Below are 9545 nucleotides of genomic sequence, written 5' to 3' on the forward strand. Positions count from 1 at the left end.
GGTGTGAGGGTGTGTTCTAGTTTCATTGCTTTGCATACAGCTGTCCAGGTTTCCCAGCAATACTTGCTGAATAGACTTTCCTTTTCCCATTTTATGTTCTTGCCTCCCTTGTCAAAGATTAATTGACCATAGGTGTCAGGGTTAATTTCCAGATTCTCTATTCTGTTCCATTGGTCTGTCTGTCTGTTTTGATACCAGTACCACACTGTTTTGATGACTGTGGCTTTGTAGTATTTCTTGAAGTCTGGGAGAGTGATGCCTCCTGCTTGGTTTTTGTTTCTCAGGATTGCTTTGGCGATTCTCGGTCTTTTGTGGTTCCATATAAATGTTTGGATTGTTTGTTCTAGTTCTGTGAAAAATGTCATGGGTAATTTGATAGGGATTGCATTGAATCTGTAGATTGCTTTGGGTAGGATGGCCATTTTCACAATATTGATTTTTCCAATCCAGGAACATGGAATATCTTTCCATTTTTTTACATCTTCTTTGATTTCTTTAATTAAGATTTTATAGTTCTCGGCATATAGGTCCTTTACCTCTTTGGTTAGGTGTATTCCGAGGTATTTGATTTTGTGAGGTACAATTTTAAAAGGTATCGTATTTTTGTATTCCTTTTCTAATGCTTCATTGCTGGTATACAGAAATGCAACTGACTTCTGAATGTTAATCTTATATCCTGCCACTTTGCTGAATTTATTAATCAGTTCAAGGAGTTTTGGGGTTGAGTCCTTAGGGTTTTCTAGGTATAGAATCATGTCATCTGCATACAGTGACAGTTTGATCTCTTCTCTTCCTATATGGATGCCTTTGATTTCTTTTGTTTGTCTAATTGCTGTGGCTAAGACTTCCAAAACGATGTTGAAGAGCAGTGGTGAGAGTGGGCATCCCTGTCTTGTTCCAGATTTGAGTGAGAAGGCTTTCAGTTTTTCCCCATTGAGGATTATATTTGCTGTGGGTTTATCATAAATGGCTTTGATTATATTCAGGAATGTTCCCTCTATACCCACTTTGGCGAGGGTCTTGATCATGAATGGATGTTGAACTTTGTCAAATGCTTTTTCTGCATCTATTGAGATGATCATATGATTTTTGACCTTTTTTTTGTTAATGTGGTGTATGATGTTGATTGATTTGCGTATGTTGAACCATCCTTGTGAACCTGGGATGAACCCAACCTGGTCATGGTGTATAATTTTTTTGATATGTTGTTGGATTCGGTTGGCTAAGATTTTGTTGAGAATTTTTGCATCTATATTCATCAATGATATTGGGCGATAGTTTTCTTTTTTGGTGGTATCTCTGCCTGGTTTTGGAATGAGGGTGATGGTGGCCTCATAGAATGTCTTTGGGAGTATTCCTTCTTCTTCAACCTTTTGAAAGAGTTTAAGGAGGATGGGCACCAATTCCTCTTTATATGTTTGATAGAATTCACCTGTGAAGCCATCTGGTCCTGGGCTTTTATTTGTAGGGAGTGATTTTATGACCTCTTCAATTTCATTTCTGGTGATTGGTCTGTTCAGTTGGTCTGTTTCTGCTTGATTCAGTTTTGGCAGGCTGTAAGATTCTAGAAAATTGTCCATTTCTTCCAGATTGTCAAACTTATTGCCATATAGTTGTTCATAGTATTCTCTTATGGTTTTTTGTATTTCTGCTGTATCCGTTGTGATTTCTCCTTTTTCATTTATAATTTTGGTGATTTGGGTTCTTTCTCTCCTCTTTTTAGTGAGTCTGGCCAGGGGTTTATCAATTTTGTTCACCTTTTCAAAGAACCAGCTCTTGGTTTTATTAATTTTCTCTATTGTTTTTTGAGTCTCTATTTTATTGATTTCTTCTTTGATCTTTACAATTTCCTTCCTTCTGCTGACTTTAGGACTTCTTTGTTCTTCTTTTTCTAATTCATTTAGGTGGAGGGTTAAGTTGTCAATTTGGGATCTTTCTTCTTTTTTGAGAAAGGCCTGTATTGCTATAAATTTCCCTCTGAGCACTGCTTTCGCAGCATCCCATAGATTTTGAGAGGTTGTGTCTTCATTATCATTTGTTTCAAGATAGTTTTTAATTTCCTTCTTGATTTCCTCATTGACCCATTGGTTTTTTAGTAGCATGTTGTTTAGTCTCCATGGAGTAGGTTTTTTCTCTTTCCTTTTCCCATGGTTGATTTCTAATTTCATGGCATTGTGGTCAGAGAAGATACTTGAGATAATTTCTATGCTCCTAAATTTATTGAGATTCGCTTTATGTCCCAATATGTGGTCGATTCTTGAGAATGTTCCATGAGCATTTGAGAAGAATGTGTATTCTGATTTTTTTGGATGTAGTGTCCTGAAGATATCAATTAAGTCTAACTTTTCTATTGTTTCCTTTAGGATCTCTGTTGCTTTATTGGTTTTCTGTCTAGAGGATCTGTCCATTGATGTGAGGGGGGTATTTAGGTCTCCTACTATGATTGTATTCTCATCAATATCTCCCTTTATGTCTGTTAATATTTGTTGTATGTATCTGGGTGCTCCTATGTTTGGGGCATATATGTTGACGATAGTAACATCCTCTCCTTGGATGGATCCCTTAATCATTAAATAGTGTCCTTCTTTGTCTTTCTTTATGTCTTTTGTTTTAAAGTCTATTTTGTCTGATATGAGCGTTGCAACTCCTGCTTTTCTGTCATGTCTATTGGCATGAAATACTTTTCCCCAGCCTTTCACTTTCAATCTATATGTATCTTTTGTCCTAAGGTGAGTTTCTTGTAGGCAGCATATTGAAGGTTTTTGCCGTTTTATCCACTCAGCCATTCTGTGTCTTTTGATTGGGGCATTCAGTCCATTGACATTTAAGGTGATAATTGATAGATGATTATTTATTGCCATTTGATCCTCGTGTTCCAGTTGATTCTATGGTTCTCCATTCTTCCTTTCTTTTTTTTTTTTTTTTTTTTTTTTTTTTTTTGGTTGGATGGTCTCCTGTTATTATCTGCTTGAGTGTATTTTTTTTTCATTTTTTGCAAATGCAATATTTGGTTTTGGCTTGTGGTTGCCCTGTTTTTTAAGTATGCTAACCCCTTCCCATAATTGTGTGTTTTAGCCTGATGGTCCTGTAAGTTCAAACACTTCATTATTATATTAAAATTAAGAAGAGAGACATACATACAAACAAAAAGGATTATTTACCTCCTAACATCCCTTGCCCACATTTTATGGTTTTGATGACTCTTTTATTTTTTTCTTTTTAATTTTATTTTGTTTGAAGCATGTTCATGATTAAATCTGTATGCTGGCTTATTTGAATGACTGCTCTCTGATTGTATCTTCCTCTGTCCTAGTTCTTCCTCTTCTTCTTCTTCTTTTTTTTTTTTTTTTTCTTTTCTTTTTTCTTCCCTTTCCTTCCTTTCTTTTGGTTTAGAGAAGCCCTTTCAATATTTCCTTTAACCTGGGTTTTGTGTTGCTGTATTCTTTAAGTTTTTGTTTGTTGGGAAAAATTTTTATTTCCCCTTCTATTTTAAATGATATTCTTGCTGGATAAAGTATTCTAGGTTGCATATTTTTTCCTTTGAGCACTTTAAATATCTCTTGCCATTCCCTCCTGGCCTGTAGTGTTTCTGTAGAGAAATCAGCTGATATTCTTATGGGGGTTCCCTTGTAGGTAACATTCTGTTTTTCTCTTGCTGCCTTTAGGATCCTCTCTTTATCACTAACTTTTGCCATTTTTATTATGATGTGTCTTGGTGTGGGTCTGTTTGGGTTCAGTTTGTTTGGGGCCCTCTGTGCTTCTTGTATCTTGAATCCAGTATCCTTTAGATTTGGGAAGTTTCCAGCGATAATTTCTTCAAATATATTTTCCATTCCCTTATCTTTTTCTACTCCTTCTGGAATTCCTATTATGCGTAGATTGGCTCGTTTTATATTATCCCATAGGTCTCTTATATTGCTTTCCAGTTTTTTGATTCGGTTTTCTGTCTGTTGACCAGATTGAGTGATTTCCATTATTCTATCTTCCATATCACTGATTCGTTCTTCTGCATTATTCATTCTGGTTTTTACTGCCCCTAGTTCAGTTTGCATCTCTGCAAATGAATGTTCTAGTTTTTCTTGGCTCCTCCTTATATTTTCTAGCTCCTTTCTGAGGGTATCTGCATTGCTGTTCATATCTTCTCTTAATTCCTTCAGTATTTTCACTATTTCTCTTTTGAACTCCAGGTCTGTCAGACTGCAGAGATCAGTTTCATTGTTGACTGTTTTAGGTGAGTTCTCCTGTTGGTTTGACTGGGGGTGGTTTCTCAGCTTCTTCATCTTGCTTGTTGTCTTCTTTCTCCTGAGGGAGTTGTACTCTCCGTTATCGGGTAGTGTTTGCCTTGTCACTGCCGTGGAATATTTCCTGAGGGCTGTCGTTGTTGGTCAATCTTTTTTTTGAGGCAGTGTGGCTTTTCTGGAGTGTTGATGGGACTAACAGTGTTTCTTTGAAGCAAAGGAGGACTTCCTGAGGGCAGACAGGACTGGGAGGTCCACCCCACGATGGTAGCAGATTTCACTTGGTTCTCAGCACCCCCTGGGGTCTTGGGCGGGTAGCAGGGCCCTTGGAGACTCAAGAGGTTCCTCCCCAGGGCAGCCCGATTCAGAAAGACCGTCTGAGATCTTTTCCCGATTCCGCCAGGCTTGTTGCAGCTTTTCTGGGCTGCAGGGGGTCCTGCCTGGAGCTGGCAGTCCTATGCAGCTGGTCCACTAGGTCTCAGCACCCCTTGGGGTCTTGGGCGAGTAGCAGGGCCTTTGGAGACTCAAGAGGCTCCTCCCCAGAACAGCCCGACTCAGAAAGACCGTCTGAGATCTTTTCCCAATTCGGCCAGGCTTGTTGCAGCTTTTCTGGGCTGCAGGGGGTCCTGCCTGGAGCTGGCAGTCCTATGCAGCTGGTCCACTAGGTCTCAGCACCCCTTGGGGTCTTGGGCGGGTAGCAGGGCCCTTGGAGACTCAAGAGGCTCCTCCCCAGGGCAGCCCGATTCAGAAAGACCGTTTGAGATCTTTTCCCGATTCGGCCAGGCTTGTTGCAGCTTTTCTGGGCTGCAGGGGGTCCTGCCTGGAGCTGGCAGTCCTATGCAGCTGGTCCAATAGGTCTCAGCACCCCCTGGGGTCTTGGGCGGGTAGCAGGGCCCTTGGAGGCTCAAGAGGCTCCTCCCCAGGACAGCCCGACTCAGAAAGACCGTCTGAGATCTTTTCCCGATTCCGCCAGGCTTGTTGCAGCTTTTCTGGGCTGCAGGGGGTCCTGCCTGGAGCTGGCAGTCCTATGCAGCTGGTCCACTAGGTCTCAGCACCCCTTGGGGTCTTGGGTGGGTAGCAGGGCCCTTGGAGACTCAAGAGGCTCCTCCCCAGGGCAGCCCGATTCAGAAAGACCGTTTGAGATCTTTTCCCGATTCGGCCAGGCTTGTTGCAGCTTTTCTGGGCTGCAGGGGGTCCTGCCTGGAGCTGGCAGTCCTATGCAGCTGGTCCAATAGGTCTCAGCACCCCCTGGGGTCTTGGGCGGGTAGCAGGGCCCTTGGAGGCTCAAGAGGCTCCTCCCCAGGACAGCCCGACTCAGAAAGACCGTCTGAGATCTTTTCCCGATTCCGCCAGGCTTGTTGCAGCTTTTCTGGGCTGCAGGGGGTCCTGCCTGGAGCTGGCAGTCCTATGCAGCTGGTCCACTAGGTCTCAGCACCCCTTGGGGTCTTGGGCGGGTAGCAGGGCCCTTGGAGACTCAAGAGGCTCCTCCCCAGGACAGCCCGACTCAGAAAGACCGTCTGAGATCTTTTCCCAATTCGGCCAGGCTTGTTGCAGTTTTTCTGGGCTGCAGGGGGTCCTGCCTGGAGCTGGCAGTCCTATGCAGCTGGTCCCCTAGGTCTTAGCACCCCCTGGGGTCTTGGGCGTGTAGCAAGGCCCTTGGAGACTCAAGAGGCTCCTCCCCGGGGGAGCCCGTCTCAGAAAAACCGTCGGAGAATTAGGTCGATCTATTCACGGCCTGGCTAGGCTTGTTCTAGCTTTTCTGGGCTGCAGGCCTTTTCTAGGGGGCTGGTGGTGTTTGGTGCTGCTCTGTGGAAGTGTAGCCCCTCCAAAGGGCAAGCAGGCCTGTGCAGGGAGAGCCCCTGCGGTGGTAGGCTTCAGGCAATTGTTGAGGCCAGCCCTCCTGGATGGCAGGCAGCCCCAGGTTCGGCGAGAGCGTAGGGGGTGGCGGGGGTGGGGGGAGGGAATGCACTGGGAAGCACAGCTTTCTGCTAGCTAGCGGGCCTGTAAGCTTGCTGTGGCGTGGGGGGTATTCTATGGGGACCCACCCCTTCTTCTCTCCCCTCCCCAGCACGGGCGCAGACCAGGCTCTTCTCCCAGGTTCCCTCTGAGGCGGCTTTCCACTTCCCCGCCCCTAGAGTATTGCTCCCTTCCTCTGCGACAGCTTTGTTTTCTAGTCTCTCAGGCAGTCTCTGCCCCGTCAAATGGTTTAGAGACCTCCCAAGCAGTTTCCGCTCTTCCCCGCCCCCCTAGCCCGGGGACTAATCTCTGGAGCCGAGGTCTCGGTGCCCAGCCCCCACCCAGGCGGCGCCCCCCGGCCCTTTCTTGGGGACTAACCTTCGGAGGCGAGGTCTCGGTGCCCAGCCCCAACCCAGGCGTCCCCCGGCCCCCTCTCGGGGACCAACCTTCAGAGCTGAGGTCTCGGTGCCCAGCCCCCACCCAGGCGTCCCCCGGCCCTTTCCCGGGGACTAACCTCTGGAGCCGAGGATTCGGTGCCCAGCCCCCACCCAGGCGTCTCAATTTTTGGTGACTGTGCCCGTAGTTCAGATGGTCCGTTGGGTTCTTGATCGTTTTTCCGTACTCCGACTTACTGCTACACTCTTCTCTGCATCTGGAGATTCCTCCGGTTCGTTTGATCTTTCCCCCGGTAGGAGACTTTCCAGGGTGCGGGATCCCTTTCTCCTCCGCAGTTCCCTTTCGGGAGCGCCCGTCCCGCTCGGATTCACCTTCTCTCACTCTCCTCTTTTCTCCCGTTCTGCCCAATAATGTCACGAACTTCTTGCCGTTATTGGAGTTTAGGTTCCTCTGCCAGCGATTGGTTGTTGTTCTGTGCGAGTCATTTCTTCTGTAGATGTGCTTTTTTTGTTGTGTTTGTGGGAGAGGGCGAGCGTGTCCCCCTACTCCTCCGCCATCTTGTCCTCCTCTCTGTTCAGACATTCTTAAAAATTTTCCAATGACTTACTTGCATATCAATTTTTTGAATTTAAATTAAACATAAATAAAATGTCAAATTCAAAACGAAAATTATATGGGGGTCACCATAGAAACTTATCCTCTTTTTCTTTTTTTTTTTTTTTTTTGCTTTTTAGGGCCACACTTGTGGCATGTGGAGGTTCCCAGGCTAAGGTTTCAATCGGAGATATTGCCTGCCAGCTTATGCCCCAGTCACAGCAGTGCAGGATCCAAGCCACGTCTCGACCTACACCACAGTTCATGGCAGTGCCGGATTCCCGACCCACTGAGCGAGGCCAGGGATCAAACTCGCTACCTCATGGTTACTAGTCAGGTCCATTTCCACTGTACCACAACGGGAACTCCCTTCATTTCTTTCTAAAGAGGGGCTTCTTACAGTTCTGTCTTCCCAGGGCAATAGACCATTCTAAGAATTTGCTACCTAGATTTGGAAAGCCTTTCCCCAGTCCAGGTCATGCACGTGAACATCCTAGTAAAAGTGAGCTGTTGCATTTGGAACATTATCCAAATATGGAACCATTCAGAGGCCCATGCTCCCCCTTCACTGCATCACCCAGAGCCCCAAGATTAGCAAGGAGAGCCCGTAGAACTGTCTTAATTGAAGTAGAAGCACATTGCCAGGTTGCATGAGTCATCCTGGTCCAGCCAGCATCTGTTTTTCCCACCTGAATAGGGATGCTTCCCCCATCCATGCCTGGAAAACACCTCCTAATGACTATGAATGGTGCCCGTGAGAGGAGGAGGAAGGAAAGAGTCACCTTCCTGACCCGACAAGCAATCTGTTCACACCTGGCAGCGTGAGCTTTGATTATCCTTGACTCAGATTATATAACTACAGATGTCTCTAATTTTCAGAAAGCAAAGGAGCTCTTGTCTGGAATAAATGAGATAGATAAATTAGAGGGGGAAAGGAAAGAGTCAAAGGTGCCCCCCTCCCCACTTTTCATCTGTGGTGATCTGGACTCTCTAATCTATTGTACAAATGTCTGCACACAGCATGCCAACAATTGCTTGTAAACTCCAAGAGAATATCACCTGGAGACAATGAATAATGTCTGTTTCATGCCGTTCTCCCCTAATATACTTTTTGTTTTGAAGGCATCATATGGATTAAGTTAGTAACACCCATCCTCACATTTTCAAGCCGCTATCTCCCCCTAAATCATTTCCCTTTGGAACTTGACAGGTTATCACACCTTGTCTCATTTCATGCTGCAGCTTCCCATGAGCAGATTAGTCTTGCTCCACAAATCACAGGCTCCTTTCCTGAGTGAAACACCTTCAAAATTACAGCAAATTTCCCCAAGAGGGATCAAAGTTCTTTTTCCCCAGGTCCGCAGTGTTCCACCAAGGGGCTTCATTGTTCCAAAACACCACACCTTGGATCATCTCCTTGGCTGAGAGTATTATCATAAAACAGCAAGAGGAGAATTCACCAAACCCATGATAACTTCATCTCTGCATTTAACAGGGTGTCCTCCAGGCAGGGCTCCAGGTGGCCTCGGCCCTGAAAACCTTCAGAGAGACAAGCAATGCCTGGATCTGCCCTTCCAGGCCCAAGGTTCAGAGAGAGATGGGTAATGGACCATTAGCAGCATCCTAGGGGTTCTGAGGTTTACAAAATCCAAGTACAACTGCTTGCAATTTGCCAACTCATTCCAAACCATGGTTATACCAAACACAACCAGATGTGGCAGACCCTGTATACATAGACACCACAGAAGTGTCAAAGAACTTGACTGCTTCCTGCAAGTATTCCTATAATATTCTTCATATTTGTAGAGCTATCTATTGCTTCTACCCATTCAATATCCATTCCTTTTCTTGTGTGATTAGCACCTCAGTTTCTCCTGGAGGACCATATCTTAGTTTATAAAATTTGGTGGGACCCAACCCTTGGTCCTAGCACTTAAGGTGAACATTTGACCAGGCCTAGCCAATGAGAAGACACCATTACCCTGGCCACAGTGATTGATTCAACAACAGTGGTGTGACACATGTCTGAGAACTTCTTCAGGAACTATTAAGAAAAAGACTGTCCCTTTCTGCAGAGGTTGCTAATCTGGTAAAATGTAACTCTGGATCTGATGGTAGCTATGTTGCCACCACAGGGTGAGGATAGAGTAGATGTTATGTGAAAATGGTGCCCTTGAAGAAAGAAGTACTGTCAAAAGTGAAAGAAATAGAGAATATTGTTTGACACCTAGATAAAGCCATGTCTGAAGTCACAGCCACATTGTAATCTTAAGAACAAGTAAATTTCCTTTCTTTCTGGGCTTCCCTCTTGAAACAGTTTTAGCTGGGCTTCACGCTTGAAAACAAGAGTCCTGAATAAAT

The sequence above is a fragment of the Sus scrofa genome, chromosome 1 (genome assembly GCF_000003025.6).
Source record: "Sus scrofa isolate TJ Tabasco breed Duroc chromosome 1, Sscrofa11.1, whole genome shotgun sequence".
Lineage (NCBI taxonomy): Eukaryota > Metazoa > Chordata > Mammalia > Artiodactyla > Suidae > Sus > Sus scrofa.